The sequence below is a fragment of the Bufo bufo genome, chromosome 7 (genome assembly GCF_905171765.1).
Source record: "Bufo bufo chromosome 7, aBufBuf1.1, whole genome shotgun sequence".
NCBI lineage: Eukaryota > Metazoa > Chordata > Amphibia > Anura > Bufonidae > Bufo > Bufo bufo.
The window spans coordinates 190,783,068-190,798,091 of record NC_053395.1 but is presented as its reverse complement, the minus strand read 5'-3'; the positions used below and the strand labels follow the sequence as shown (position 1 = coordinate 190,798,091).

The 15,024-nt window shown below is 46.9% G+C and overlaps 1 protein-coding gene across 1 annotated transcript in view; it reads left to right on the top strand.

The window, feature by feature from the left end:
* The window catches only part of B3GALT1 (beta-1,3-galactosyltransferase 1), a 363,301-nt gene that overhangs the window by 243,612 nt on the left and 104,665 nt on the right, over nucleotides 1–15,024 (top strand). The window contains exon 3 of the mRNA XM_040441341.1: nucleotides 3,999–4,098. The gene's annotated coding sequence lies outside the window, so the exon portion shown is untranslated. The remainder of the gene's footprint in view (nucleotides 1–3,998; nucleotides 4,099–15,024) is intronic.

Here is a 15,024-nt window from a genome sequence, read left to right as displayed (position 1 = left end):
TCCAATACATTACAGAACTGTAAGGGTTACATAGCATCATAAATCAATATAATGCTATGTGACCCCCGACAGCGCTGGGAGGTCAGGCCGGGAGCTGTGATGCAGACTCGCTGCGGGAGGAACGCTCGTCTGCAAGGGGCCTTTTTGCGGAGCTACAGACTTACGGATGCGGACAGCACACAGTGTGCTGTCCGCATTTTTTGCAGACCCGTTGAGATGAATGCGGATCAGATGCGGACCCAAAATACGGTCGTGTGAATGGGGCCTAAAGGTGATGAATGTAAACCGAGATGAGAGATGAAGGAGGTTGTGTGAGGAGGGATTACATTAGAGGAGTTATCCCATGATTGATGTAAAAAATTTAAATCAGGCATCACACAGCAGATGACAATAACTTTCTAATAATGCTAGAACCAGCCCTGTACCTCACATGGGTCCAAATTAATTGCGCCAATTGCTCTGCTAGATTCTCTTCACACTGGCAGCTCAGGGGTCTTTTCTCAGCAGACATTTTCTTCCCGCTGTAGCTCTCTCCCTGTCACAACTCAGGGGGCATGTCCTTTCTGTTGCTGCTCTCGCCCTGTATCTGTCACAGGCTTTTGGCAGTTAAAGGATGGAAGACAAATTTGATTTGCTGCAAAGCCGAATTTCCGTGTGCTTCATGAATGAATCGATTTCACCTGAAATGGCAGTAAAAAAAAAAATATTATACTCACCTCCTCCATTGGAGCACAAAGAGTCCGCCTCGGGCCATCTTGCTGGCTGATGTCATCACGTGTCACGTGAGAGTTCGCGCTGGATTTCAAGCAAGATGGCCGTAGCGCCCTCTTCGCTCCCAAGTGGATGAGGTAAGTATGATTTATTTTTTTTAATTTTTTTGATCAACTCCTGAACCCCGATCAGCGATGAAAGCGGCATCTGAGGGGTTCAATTACGGGAGTGGGGCAATCACCGTTGCCTGTCATTGCACTCGCTATTTACAAAGAAATGCGCTTTATGATGAAGTAATTCATCACAAAGCGAATTTTATTGTAAAATTCGTCGACGCAGCCAAATCTAATTTTTAAGAACTTGGCTCATGTCTACCTGTGGCTTCTGTTTATAACAGAAAATGGACTCCATTAACTTACGTATAATGAAGTCTGTCAAGAATCATGCTGCATTTGGATGATATTGTCTTCCCTACTATTACGGTGGCCCAAAAGAAGGCACTTGAGGCTGAGCTCTCTATTCAGGAGCTTGAAGGGGCAATTAAATTATGTTCGGCCAACTCTACCCCCGATTCAGATGGACTCCCATATGAATTCTATAGCAAATATAGAGAGGTTATTTTCCCTAAACTCCTGGAGGTCTTTGCTGAATCGGTGGCAGAAGGGAACTTGCCTGGCTCAATGATGGAAGGTGTAATAATTCTAATTCTGAAAAAAGATAAGGACCCCACAGATATGGGATCTTATAGACCGATCTCATTGCTGAACACCGATGCAAAACTCCTTGCAAGGATTTTGGAGTCAAGACTTTCTGGGGTCATCTCCTCCATCGTCCATCCAGATCAGAACGGTTTTATTCCAAAGAAGGGTACGCACCATAACCTTCATCGTCTTTTTGCTAATATACAGGTTCCTGGGGGATCTGCTCGCTCCATCCTGTCTTTAGATGCCTCCAAGGCCTTTGACAGTGTGGAGTGACGTTTCCTCTGGAAGGTGCTGGCCAGGATAGGCTTTGGGGAGAGATTTATAAATATTATTAAATCATTGTATAGATACCCTACAGCTAAGTTGAGTCTTAATGGGAGCCTCACTACTACCTTTGATCTAAAGAGAGGTACCCACCAGGGCTGCCCACTATCTCCCCTCCTATTCGATATTTATATTGAGCCCCTGGCATTGGCCATCAGGCAAGATGCCCAAATCAAAGGGTTAGGAATATTAAGAGAGGAAGATCGTATTTCCCTATATGCGGACGATGTCCTTTTTTTATAGATGATACAGAAATAAATGTTCCAAGAATTATTCGTTTGGTTAAATAATTTGGTGAGGTATACGGCCTAGATATAAATTGGTCAAAGACAACCTTGATGCCAATAGTTCCTTTGCCGCAAAAAGAGTCCCTTCTAACTCAGCTAGACGTCGTTGACACCTTTCAATATCTTGGCATGACGATATCCCCCAAGGTTGAAAACCTCATACAACTTAATCTGATTCCATTGATAACGAAAACCAGGGCAAAAGTAGGGATCTGGTTGAGACTCCCTCTATCTAGAGCTGACCGAGTCTCGCTGGTTAAGATGGTAATTCTACCTCAATTTCTCTATGTTCTTAGAAATATGCCTATTTGGATAGAGGACAAATATTTTTAACTTCTGGAAAGAATAATTAATGACTTAGTTTGGGGAAGAAAACAAGTGAGACTCAAACTAGAATATCTATATAAGCCTCTGGAGTGTGGGGGCCTAAACCTCCCATACCTCAAAGGCTATTTTATGGCAACTCAGTTATGGACGTGCAATGAATGGCCAAATAGTGCATCTCTGAGCGGCCTAGTAAGAGCCTCTACGTACAACAATATATTTACGATGTTGGAATCCAGGCAAATGATTAATAAAGAGTGGGGCTATAAAGAGACTATAAAATCACTTCTGAAAATGTGGGCTATCACTAGAGGATGGTTGGGGGTAAAGGGATCACTTATATTCACGCCTCTCTGGCATAATAAGCACTTACAGATTTTAGATGGTATAGCAACCGATCAATTCTGGCAAAAGAATGAGATTGTATATGTGACTCAGGTTGTTAAGAATAAAGAAATTAAGACGTTTGCGGAATTATCACATAGTGTACAGAACCTCTCATGGTTTAGGTATTTCCAGCTTCGGTTGGCACTTTCTAGCTTGGATGATAAATCACTATTGGAAATAGATACTTTGTCTCCACTAAATGAATGGTTAGGGAAGATATCACTAGGAAGGAAGATTTGAAATATATACAAACTACTAATTAAGTCACGTTTTTCCGAGACACAATCACCAGGACAAAGGGCCTGGGAGATGGACTGTCCAAATATAAAGCTGGTGGGATGGGGGAGTATTTTTTCTAACCCAGATGTACTTTCTCACAATTTTAATCACGTTTTAACACAGTTTAATATTTACCATAGATTATATGTTACTCCCACTTGGTTAAAGTGTGGATTAAGAGATACCTCCAAGTGCCCTCGTTGTGATAATGAAGGAGCCTGGTAGTATACTGGAATGGTATTAAAAATCTTCTTACCCACAAACTAAAAGTACATATATCTCTTGACCCACAATTGTTCTTACTGAATGATTTGTCCACATTAACTATCCATAAATACCAAAAGATTCTATTGGGAAGAATACTATTACTGACTAGATTGTTGATCAGTCGAAGTTGGTTTGTACACCATACTCCAGAAGTAAATAACTGGATAAATCTGATTAATACGATCAAAAACTATGAACGGATTTTGTATAAGCATAGAGGCGGACTAGAAAAATGGAATAAGATATGGGAAGGTTGGAAGTTCTGATAGGCCTATATGCTGGTGTTACTTTTTTTTTTTTTTTCTTTCGTTCCTCTTACTCTTCTCTCTTCCCTTCCCCCTACTCTTCTTGAGGGGGGAAGGGGAGGGAGGACAGTGGACGCATCGCAGGTGGGGGCGGGGGAAAAAAAAGAAAAATTGGATTGGAGGGAGAAAATGGAGTAAGTAAGCTAACTGTATTAAATGTTAATATTGATTTGTGTACTTTTACTCCTTTGTATATTAATAAAGTTGTTAAATAAAAAAATAAAAAATAAAAAAAGAATTGTGCTGCATTCATCGCTATTCTTCCCTTCGGCTCTGAGTATTGAAAGCAAATATTAACAAAGCCTAAAGTTATAGTAATTAATTTCACGTTTAGATGTGTATTAAACCGTAAATTCTGTGATATGTATACAATCATAGATCTTATTGTTGTAGCATCATTTCTCTTACAGATGAATGTCGACCTCCGGCCAAGAGGATAGAGTGGAAACCTACATGTGTAAATGTTCACGTGTCTTCACGGATAACATCAGATAAGTCAAGACGGATCCAGTAAGTAAAATATGGAGCGTTATTACATCCAAAGACAATGTCATCAACCTAATTGCACTTTACAAGTCAATTCTAGATATTATATTATATACTAATGTAAATTAGGGGAACTGACATTTAGAATTTTTAAAGTTTTTATTTAACATTTTAATGTTTTAATCTTTTGGTCAGAAAGTCATTTAAGCTGTTAATGTATCATTTAAAGAAACGTTGTACTGTGGGCATGTGGGCTTGAGGAGGGATTTATCCATTCCGGTGGGTGGTTGAATAAATGTCTTTCACCATTATACAGTTTATTCCAAATGTTAGTTAACCCTTTCGCTACCAGCTCTGTACATGTACAGCGCTGGAGCGATGGGCAAACATGGCGCCCACTCGCACGTGCAGCAGGCGTCATGGCCGGCAGCTCTCCGCTGTTTCCAACAGCAGAGACCTGTGAGTAATTACTGCGACGAGCAACAATGCCGATCGCGGTAATTAAAGCCTTTAGAAGCCGTGATAAAGTAAAATCATGGCATCTAAAGGGTGAAAAACCTGCACTTCTGAGCTTCTTACCAGCATCCTCTACAACCAGTGAGGATGCTAGAAATTGATTTTAATACGCCGAGTCTTGCTGAAGAGACTCAGGGCATTAAAGCTGCAATTCTTATTTTGGCCAACATAAGAAATGAGCAATTCTGAGTAATATATGAATTCCAAAAATCCATGATTGTTCAAAATTAAAAACATACAATTGGATTTTGTAGGCTCAAATACGAGCTTCAAAATCATCACAAAAAAGTAAAAAAAAAAGACTTAAAAAATATATAAAAAATATAAAAGTTTAAATCGCCCCCCCTTTTCGTATAATAAAAAACAAATACATAAATGACAAATAATATAAACATCATGGCATGGGTATCACTGCGACCAAAACACCGGTACTATTAAAATATATAAATATATTTCCAATACAGCAAATAACGTAACAGAAAAAGGCACACACACTCCAAAATGGTATTTCTCTGCAACTGGACAAGGCTGTCCCAGTGTCGAGGTTAGCTGGGATGGGAAAAGGGTTAAAAATGAACTTCAATGTAGCTATCCTGGAACGAAAAAGGAATATAAGTATTTGAAGAGTGAATGATTAGACTTCGTTGGTGTTATGCGTGGGATTAATCATTGAGAATTGACAGGGATCGTGGATAGTGTTGAGCGAACAGTTCGAGCATAGTTCGGGTCCGTACCGAATTTTGGGGTGTTCGTGACACGGACCCGAACCCGAACTTTTTCGTAAAAGTTCGGGTTCGGGTTCGTCGTTCGGCATGTATTTTGGCGCATTTTGAAAGGCTGCAAAGCAGCCAATCAACATGCATCATACTACTTGCCCTAAGATGCCATCGCAGCCATGCCTACTATTGGCAAGGCTGTGATTGGCCAAGTGCAGCATGTGACTCAGCCTCTTTATAAGCTTGTGCGCACGTCGGGACGTGCTCACTCCCGATGTGAATAGAACAGGGATAGACGCAGCTGATGCTAGGGCGAGAATAGGCAGGGATAATTGAATAACTGGAAGCAAATTTCTCTCCTCCACCTGTGATTCATCTGAACAACTGCAGCTGAGCTGCTTTTTTGATAGGGATTGGCTATTTTTAGAGTGGCCAGAGTGACTTTTCCATCCACATGTACCTGGGCTGACCGCCGGCCGCCATTTTGCGACTTGTAGTGCTGCAGCAGAAGCTGCCACAGTGTGCATTCCAAAGCTCCAAACAAGTCAGACATCTACACCTGGGATTCAGACCAATAGCGATTTAGCAGCACAGTCCAAGGCTATTTTTTTTAAAGGTTGTGCAGACCATTTTGTGGCACATGTTACTGGGCTGATAGGCGGCGGCCATCTTGGGACTAGTGCTGCAGCACAATCTCTCCCAACGTCCATTAATCACTTGTAATAGTGGTCTGTGCCATAGAAATCCTACATCAGGGACTTGGGTGTGCTTGTGTCACCCCTACTAATACCAGTCCACCTGTAATCCATACAGTGAAAAGCCATAAAGTATTCCAGTGAGGGAATTTTTTTTTTATTTAAAAAAGGCCAAGTTAGTTTATCTGGCGTTCAATATACTAGATACAGTTAGGCCTGCGTTTCATACATCTGGAATTAGCAAACTAATGTGCTGGGGTTGGGAAAACATATATGTACCCATACTAGAATCTGTCAAAGAAAGCGGTACTCACATATAACAGTCATTCCATCTGTAATCCATACAGTCAAAAGACTGAAAGTATTCCAGTGAGGGGATTTTTTTTATTTAAAAAAGGCCAAGTTAGTTTATCTGGCGTTCAATATACTAGATACAGTTAGGCCTGCGTTTCATACATCTGGAATTAGCAAACTAATGTGCTGGGGTTGGGAAAACATATATGTACCCATACTAGAATCTGTCAAAGAAAGCGGTACTCACATATAACAGTCATTCCATCTGTAATCCATACAGTCAAAAGACTGAAAGTATTCCAGTGAGGGGATTTTTTTTATTTAAAAAAGGCCAAGTTAGTTTATCTGGCGTTCAATATACTAGATACAGTTAGGCCTGCGTTTCATACATCTGGAATTAGCAAACTAATGTGCTGGGGTTGGGAAAACATATATGTACCCATACTAGAATCTGTCAAAGAAAGCGGTACTCACATATAACAGTCATTCCATCTGTAATCCATACAGTCAAAAGACTGAAAGTATTCCAGTGAGGGATTTTTTTTTTTATTTAAAAAAGGCCAAGTTAGTTTATCTGGCGTTCAATATACTAGATACAGTTAGGCCTGCGTTTCATACATCTGGAATTAGCAAACTAATGTGCTGGGGTTGGGAAAACATATATGTACCCATACTAGAATCTGTCAAAGAAAGCGGTACTCACATATAACAGTCATTCCATCTGTAATCCATACAGTCAAAAGACTGAAAGTATTCCAGTGAGGGGATTTTTTTTATTTAAAAAAGGCCAAGTTAGTTTATCTGGCGTTCAATATACTAGATACAGTTAGGCCTGCGTTTCATACATCTGGAATTAGCAAACTAATGTGCTGGGGTTGGGAAAACATATATGTACCCATACTAGAATCTGTCAAAGAAAGCGGTACTCACATATAACAGTCATTCCATCTGTAATCCATACAGTCAAAAGACTGAAAGTATTCCAGTGAGGGAATTTTTTTTTTATTTAAAAAAGGCCAAGTTAGTTTATCTGGCGTTCAATATACTAGATACAGTTAGGCCTGCGTTTCATACATCTGGAATTAGCAAACTAATGTGCTGGGGTTGGGAAAACATATATGTACCCATACTAGAATCTGTCAAAGAAAGCGGTACTCACATATAACAGTCATTCCATCTGTAATCCATACAGTCAAAAGACTGAAAGTATTCCAGTGAGGGGATTTTGCTTATAAAAAATAATATATTTCATTGTGGTGCGAGTTGAATCGCAACAATGAAGAAAAATACTATTAAGGGACGAGGACGCGGTCGTGGTGGTGTCCGTGGAGCCTCTGTTGCTGGTAGAGGACGTGGCCGTTCGGCCCCAGGCGCACACAGTAGGGAACGAACTCCCTCAACTAGCCGGCAGAATGTACCGCAATATCTCGTGGGGCCCAATGCCGCTCTTAGGATGGTAAGGCCTGAGCAGGTACAGGCATTAATCGATTGGGTGGCCGACAGTGCTTCCAGCACGTTCACCACATGGTCTTCCACCCAGTCTTCTGCGGAAAGCGCACAGGTGGCACCTGAAAACCAAGCCCATCAGTCTGTCACATCACCCCCAAGCATATCAGGGAAACGGTCTGAGCCACAAGTTATGCAGCAGTCTCTTCTTCTGTTTGAAGACTCTGCTTCCAGGGTTTCCCAGGGGCGTCCACCTAGCCCTTCCCCAGTGGAGGAAGACATACCATGCACTGACGCACAACCACTTATGTCTCCAGATGAAGAGGACATGGGAATACCACCACAGCAGAGTCACCGACTCTCTGATGATGACGAAACACAGGTGCCCACTGCCGCGTCATTTTGCAGTGTGCAGACTGAACAGGAGGAGGTCAGGGAGGGAGACTGGGTGGAAGACGATGCAGAGGACGATGAGGTCTTAGACCCCACATGGACTGAAGGTCGTGGCGATGACTTTCACAGTTCAGAGGAAGAGGTAGTGGTGAGACCGAGACAACAGCGAAGCCAAAGAGGGAGCAGGGGGCCAAAGCAGACGAGCCGCCGCCCCCAGAGTTCGCCTGCTACTGGACATCGCCAACAGGGACCCAGCCCCACAAAGGCAGCTTCAAAGAGTTCCCTGGCATGGCACTTCTTTAAACAATGTCCTACCGACAAGACCCGAGTGACTTGCACGCTCTGCCATCAGAGCCTGAGGCGAGGCATTAACGTTCTGAACCTCAGCACAACCTGCATGACCAGGCATCTACATGCAAAGCATGAACTGCAGTGGGGTACACACCTTAAAAACCAGGCACTCGCTGAGGCTCCCCCTGCTCCCTCTACCGCTGCTGCCTCGGCTTCCGCCTCGAGAGGAATGTTGCCACCTGCCGAGCAGCAAACAGAGGATGTGCCACCGACACCACCACCACCGCCACCGTCAACTAGCGTCTCCACTATATCACACAGCAGCGTTCAGCTCTCAATATCTCAAACCTTAGAGAGGAAGCGCAAATTCCCCCCGAGTCACCCTCGAGCCCTTGGCCTGAACGCCAGCATTTCTAAACTGCTGGCCTTTGAAATGCTGTCATTCCGGCTGGTGGACACAGACAGCTTCAAACAGCTGATGGCCATGGCTGTCCCGCAGTATGTGGTTCCCAGCCACCACTACTTCTCCAAGACAGCCGTGCCTTTCCTGCACATGCAAGTGTCCGATAAAATCAAGTGTGCACTGCGCAACGCCATTTGTGGCAAGGTCCACCTAACCACAGATACGTGGACCAGTAAGCACGACCAGGGACGCTATATCTCACTAACTGCACACTGGATGAATGTAGTGGCGGCTGGGCCCCCGGCGGACAGTTCCTTGGCGCACGTCCTTCCGCCCCCTAGGATCGCAGGGCATCATTCTCTGCCTCCTGTAGCCTCCTCCTCCTACTCGGCTTCCTCCTCCACTGCTTCCACCAGCTCATCCGGTCAGCCACACACCTTCACCACCAACTTCAGCACAGCCCGGGGTAAACGTCAGCAGGCCATTCTGAAACTCATATGTTTGGGGGACAGGCCCCACAGCGCAAAGGAGTTGTGGCGGGGTATTGAACAACAGACCGACGAGTGGTTTCTGCCGGTGGGCCTCAAGCCAGGCCTGGTGGTATGCGATAATGGGCGAAATCTCGTGGCAGCTCTGGGACTAGCCGGTTTGACGCACATCCCTTGCCTGGCGCATGTGCTGAACTTGGTGGTGCAGAGGTTCATTCACCACTACCCCAACATGTCAGAGCTGCTGCATAAAGTGCGGGCCGTCTGTGCGCGCTTCCGCCGTTCACATCCTGCCGCTGCTCGCCTGTCTGCGCTACAGCGGAACTTCGGCCTTCCCGCTCACCGCCTCATATGCGACGTGCCCACCCGGTGGAACTCCACCTTGCACATGCTGGAGAGACTGTGCGAGCAGCAGCAGGCCATAGTGGAGTTTCAGCTGCAGCACGCTCATGTCAGTCGTACTGCCGAACAGCACCACTTCACCACCAATGATTGGGCCTCCATGCGAGACCTGTGTGCCCTGCTGCGCTGTTTCGAGTACTCCACCAACATGGCCAGTGGGGATGACACTGTTATCAGCGTTACAATACCACTTCTATGTCTCCTTGAGAAAACACTTAGGGCAATGATGTTAGAGGAGGTGGCCCAGGTGGAGGAGGAGGAGGAGGATGAGGGCTCGTTTCTAACACTTTCGGGCCAGTCTGTTCGAAGTGGCTCAGAGGGAGGTTTGTTTAAGCAGCAGAGGACAGGTTCACAAGTCGCCAGCCAAGGCACTGTACTGGAGGACGAGGAGGATGAGGAGGTGGAGGGGGACGAGGATGACGCATGTTCACAGCGGGGTGGCAGCCCAGGCCCATCACTGGTGCGTGGCTGGGGGGATACGGTGGACGATGACGATACGCCTCCCACAGAGGACAGCTTGTCCTTACCCATGGGTAGCCTGGCCCACATGAGCGAATATATGCTCCAATGCCTGCGCAACGACAGCAGAGTTGCCCACGTTTTAACGTGTGCAGACTACTGGGTGGCCACCCTGCTGGATCCCCGGTATAAAGACAATGTGCCCACTTTAATTCCTGAACTGGAGCGCGACCGTAAGATGCGCGAGTACAAGCGCACGCTGATAGAGGCGCTCTTGAGAGCATTCCCACATGTCACAGGGGAACAGGTGGAAGGTGAAGGCAGAGGAGTGGCAAGAGGTCGCCAACGCAGCTGTGTCACGGCCAGCTCATCTGAGGGCAGGGTTAGCATGGCAGAAATGTGGAAAAGTTTTGTCTCCACGCCACAGCTATCTGCACCGACACCTGATACGGAACATGTTAGCAGGAGGCAGCATTTCACTAACATGGTTGAACAGTATGTCTGCACACCCCTCCACATCCTGACGGATGGTTCGGCCCCATTCAACTACTGGGTTTCGAAATTGTCCACGTGGCCAGAGTTAGCATGTTATGCCTTGGAGGTGCTTTCCTGCCCGGCGGCCAGCGTTTTATCTGAACGCGTATTCAGCACGGCAGGGGGCGTCATTACTGCCAAGCGCAGCCGCCTGTCCACAGCCAACGTGGACAAGCTGACCTTCATAAAGATGAACCAGGCATGGATCCCACAGGACCTGTCCCTCCCTTGTGCAGAGTAGTCCTTATTAACTGCCTAAAACATGTCTTGTTGTGCTACGGGCCACTTCTTTATTTGATACAAATTTTATGAAACCCACAGTTGAATGAAACTCTTCTCTGTCTGGGCGCCGGGGCCTAACCAGATGAAAGTGGCCGGTTAAACTAACGGGTGACATGAAGCCATAACCTCTGCCATGCTACCTCTGTCTTCTGTCTGGGTGCTGAGGCCTAAGTCAAATAAAGCGGTCTTCTGCTGTGCTGGGGGATATGAAGCTAATCTCTGACCTCTCTCCTCTGTCTGGGTCCAAAGGCCTAAATCACTGAAAGAGGCCTTCTCCTGTGGTGTGTGATATGATGCCAGAATATGTGCTGTGGGGCCTCTCTCCTCTTCCTGGGTGCAGGGGTCAAATAAACTAAATTGTGGCCTACTCCTGTGGTGGTTGATATGATGCCTGATTCTCTGATGTGGAACCTCTCTCCTCTGTTTGGGTGAAGGGGTCAAAGTAACTAAATGGTGGCTTCTCCTGTGGTGGCTGATATGATGCCAGAATATGTGCTGTGGTGCCTCTCTCCTCTTCCTGGGTGCAGGGGTCAAAGTAACTAAATGGTGGCTTCTCCTGTGGTGGCTGATATGATGCCAGAATATGTGCTGTGGGGCCTCTCTCCTCTTCCTGGGTGCAGGGGTCAAAGTAACTCAATGGTGGCTTCTCCTGTGGTGGCCGATATGATGCCAGAATATGTGCTGTGGTGCCTCTCTCCTCTGTCTGGGTCCAAAGGCCTAAATCACTGAAAGAGGCCTTCTCCTGTGGTGTGTGATATGATGCCTGAATATGTGCTGTGGTGCCTCTCTCCTCTTCCTGGGTGCGGGGGTCAAAGTAACTCAATGGTGGCTTCTCCTGTGGTGGCTGATATGATGCAAGAATATGTGCTGTGGTGCCTCTCTCCTCTTCCTGGGTGCGGGGGTCAAAGTAACTCAATGGTGGCTTCTCCTGTGGTGGCTGATATGATGCCAGAATATGTGCTGTGGGGCCTCTCTCCTCTTCCTGGGTGCAGGGGTCAAAGTAACTCAATGGTGGCTTCTCCTGTGGTGGTTAGTATGATGCCAGAATATGTGCTGTGGGGCCTCTCTCCTCTTCCTGGGTGCAGGGGTCAAAGTAACTCAATGGTGGCTTCTCCTGTGGTGGCTGATATGATGCCAGAATATGTGCTGTGGTGCCTCTCTCCTCTTCCTGGGTGCGGGGGTCAAAGTAACTCAATGGTGGCTTCTCCTGTGGTGGCTGATATGATGCCAGAATATGTGCTGTGGGGCCTCTCTCCTCTTCCTGGGTGCAGGGGTCAAAGTAACTCAATGGTGGCTTCTCCTGTGGTGGTTAGTATGATGCCAGAATATGTGCTGTGGGGCCTCTCTCCTCTTCCTGGGTGCAGGGGTCAAAGTAACTCAATGGTGGCTTCTCCTGTGGTGGCTGATATGATGCCAGAATATGTGCTGTGGGGCCTCTCTCCTCTTCCTGGGTGCAGGGGTCAAAGTAACTCAATGGTGGCTTCTCCTGTGGTGGCTGATATGATGGCAGAATATGTGCTGTGGTGCCTCTCTCCTCTTCCTGGGTGCGGGGGTCAAAGTAACTCAATGGTGGCTTCTCCTGTGGTGGCTGATATGATGCCAGAATATGTGCTGTGGGGCCTCTCTCCTCTTCCTGGGTGCAGGGGTCAAAGTAACTCAATGGTGGCTTCTCCTGTGGTGGTTAGTATGATGCCAGAATATGTGCTGTGGTGCCTCTCTCCTCTTCCTGGGTGCGGGGGTCAAAGTAACTCAATGGTGGCTTCTCCTGTGGTGGCTGATATGATGCCAGAATATGTGCTGTGGGGCCTCTCTCCTCTTCCTGGGTGCAGGGGTCAAAGTAACTCAATGGTGGCTTCTCCTGTGCTGATTGATATAAAGCTGATGGTTGTGCCATCTGACATGGTTGCCAGGGTCTGATTCAATGGGGGCCTACTCCTGTGGTGGGTGATCTAAATGCCTGATTCTCTGCTGTGAAACCTCTCTCCTCCGTCTGGGTGTAGGGGTCAAAGTCTTTCAAAGTCGCCTTCTCCTGTGCTGATTGATATGAAGCTGATGGTTGTGCCATCTGACATGGTTGCCGGGGTCCCATTAAATTGTGGCCTACTCCTGTGGTGGTTGATATGATGCCTGATTCTCTGATGTGGAACCTCTCTCCTCTGTTTGGGTGAAGGGGTCAAAGTAACTAAATGGTGGCTTCTCCTGTGGTGGCTGATATGATGCCAGAATATGTGCTGTGGGGCCTCTCTCCTCTTCCTGGGTGCAGGGGTCAAAGTAACTCAATGGTGGCTTCTCCTGTGCTGATTGATATAAAGCTGATGGTTGTGCCATCTGACATGGTTGCCAGGGTCTGATTCAATGGGGGCCTACTCCTGTGGTGGGTGATCTAAATGCCTGATTCTCTGCTGTGAAACCTCTCTCCTCCGTCTGGGTGTAGGGGTCAAAGTCTTTCAAAGTCGCCTTCTCCTGTGCTGATTGATATGAAGCTGATGGTTGTGCCATCTGACATGGTTGCCGGGGTCCCATTAAATTGTGGCCTACTCCTGTGGTGGTTGATATGATGCCTGATTCTCTGATGTGGAACCTCTCTCCTCTGTTTGGGTGAAGGGGTCAAAGTAACTAAATGGTGGCTTCTCCTGTGGTGGCTGATATGATGCCAGAATATGTGCTGTGGGGCCGCTCTCCTCTTCCTGGGTGCAGGGGTCAAAGTAACTCAATGGTGGCTTCTCCTGTGGTGGCTGATATGATGCCAGAATATGTGCTGTGGTGCCTCTCTCCTCTTCCTGGGTGCGGGGGTCAAAGTAACTCAATGGTGGCTTCTCCTGTGGTGGCTGATATGATGCCAGAATATGTGCTGTGGTGCCTCTCTCCTCTTCCTGGGTGCGGGGGTCAAAGTAACTCAATGGTGGCTTCTCCTGTGGTGGCTGATATGATGCCAGAATATGTGCTGTGGGGCCTCTCTCCTCTTCCTGGGTGCAGGGGTCAAAGTAACTCAATGGTGGCTTCTCCTGTGGTGGTTAGTATGATGCCAGAATATGTGCTGTGGTGCCTCTCTCCTCTTCCTGGGTGCGGGGGTCAAAGTAACTCAATGGTGGCTTCTCCTGTGGTGGCTGATATGATGCCAGAATATGTGCTGTGGGGCCTCTCTCCTCTTCCTGGGTGCAGGGGTCAAAGTAACTCAATGGTGGCTTCTCCTGTGCTGATTGATATAAAGCTGATGGTTGTGCCATCTGACATGGTTGCCAGGGTCTGATTCAATGGGGGCCTACTCCTGTGGTGGGTGATCTAAATGCCTGATTTTCTGCTGTGAAACCTCTCTCCTCCGTCTGGGTGTAGGGGTCAAAGTCTTTCAAAGTCGCCTTCTCCTGTGCTGATTGATATGAAGCTGATGGTTGTGCCATCTGACATGGTTGCCGGGGTCCCATTAAATTGTGGCCTACTCCTGTGGTGGTTGATATGATGCCTGATTCTCTGATGTGGAACCTCTCTCCTCTGTTTGGGTGAAGGGGTCAAAGTAACTAAATGGTGGCTTCTCCTGTGGTGGCTGATATGATGCCAGAATATGTGCTGTGGGGCCTCTCTCCTCTTCCTGGGTGCAGGGGTCAAAGTAACTCAATGGTGGCTTCTCCTGTGCTGATTGATATAAAGCTGATGGTTGTGCCATCTGACATGGTTGCCAGGGTCTGATTCAATGGGGGCCTACTCCTGTGGTGGGTGATCTAAATGCCTGATTCTCTGCTGTGAAACCTCTCTCCTCCGTCTGGGTGTAGGGGTCAAAGTCTTTCAAAGTCGCCTTCTCCTGTGCTGATTGATATGAAGCTGATGGTTGTGCCATCTGACATGGTTGCCGGGGTCCCATTAAATTGTGGCCTACTCCTGTGGTGGTTGATATGATGCCTGATTCTCTGATGTGGAACCTCTCTCCTCTGTTTGGGTGAAGGGGTCAAAGTAACTAAATGGTGGCTTCTCCTGTGGTGGCTGATATGATGCCAGAATATGTGCTGTGGGGCCGCTCTCCTCTTCCTGGGTGCAGG